At 63.9% G+C, this 1,206-nt stretch overlaps 1 non-coding gene across 1 annotated transcript; it reads right to left on the bottom strand.

Moving 5' to 3' along the window:
- Positions 1 to 1,087: 1,087 nt before the first annotated feature.
- LOC131870911 (5S ribosomal RNA) lies at positions 1,088 to 1,206 on the bottom strand. The gene has a single exon (XR_009369212.1). It is a non-coding gene; the product is annotated as a 5S ribosomal RNA (ribosomal RNA).

The following is a 1,206-nucleotide window of genomic DNA, read 5'->3' as shown; positions in this document are numbered from 1 at the left end:
GCTCCGAGGTGCGCAACATCGGTGCGCACCAAGGAGGGCTCCGAAGTGTGCTCCAAGGTGCGCACGATTCGGAGCTCGGTTTGCCCGGGGTGCGCACACCTTGGCTGGGTTGCGCACCCTTTGTGCGCTCCAAGGTGCGCACGAAGTCGGAGCTCGGTTTGCCCCGGGTGCGCACCTTCGCCAGGGTGCGCACCTTGATGCGCACGCCTTGGCTGGGCTGCGCACCTTGGTGGGCGCCATGGTGCGCACCTTTCGTGCGCTCCAAGGTGCGCACGAAGTCGGAGCTCGGTTTGCCCCGGGTGCGCACCTTGGTGGGCGCCATGGTGCACTCCGAGGTGCCCAAGATTGGTGCGCACCAAGGAGCGCTCCGAAGTGCGCTCCAAGGTGCGCAGGTGCGCGCGAAGTCGAAAGTTGGGTTAATTGTCCGGTTTGCCTCGGGTGCGCACCTTGCGTGCACCTTCGCCAGGGTGGGCGCCTTGGTGCGCACACCTTGGCTGGGCTGCGCACCCGGGCGCGCACACCTTGGCACCCGCGTTTCCTTCATTTTAAATTTTTTTTTTTTACAATCTCTCAAGTGGGAAATTCTATAATCTCAACTTTTTTTGCCTTTTCAGGAAACTTTTGAATGGAGCGCATCATTGGTGCGCTCCGAAGTGTGCTCCAAGGTGCGCACCTCTGGTGTGCTCCAAAGCTCTCTCCAGCTGCGTGCACCTGCCCCGGCCGCGCACCCGGCCCCGCCCAGCTTCGCTCACCTGTCCCGGGCGTCTGGTGCGGAACCTTAGAGTAAGAAACATCACCGTGCACCTTGGCCAACGTGCGCGACTCGACCGAGCGCGCACTGGCCGAGGTGCACACCGATTTCACCTGGGTGCGCGCGCAGCACCTCGGGCGCACCGGGGTGCGCGCACAACGCCCGGGTTGCACCGTGGCCTGTGTGCTCGGGGCGCCTCGGGTGCGCGCTCGGTGTCGCCCCCGCGCGCGCGGTAGTGCGGGCAGCGCACCCCGGCCCGGCCCGGCCCCGACGAGAACGCAAACGGGCAAAAGGTTTATTCAAATAGCATTGCGACGCCCGGCGAAAAACAAAAAAAGGGTGCAACACCGGGACTTCCCGGGAGGTCACCCATCCCAGTACTACTCCGGCCCAAGCGCGCTTAACTGCGGAGTTCTGATGGGATCCGGTGCACTAACGCTGGTATGATCGCACCC

The sequence above is a fragment of the Cryptomeria japonica genome, unplaced genomic scaffold, assembly GCF_030272615.1.
Source record: "Cryptomeria japonica unplaced genomic scaffold, Sugi_1.0 HiC_scaffold_357, whole genome shotgun sequence".
Classification (NCBI taxonomy): Eukaryota; Viridiplantae; Streptophyta; class Pinopsida; order Cupressales; family Cupressaceae; genus Cryptomeria; species Cryptomeria japonica.
Note: the sequence above shows the minus strand (reverse complement) of the source record. Positions and strands in the feature narration are given on the sequence as shown.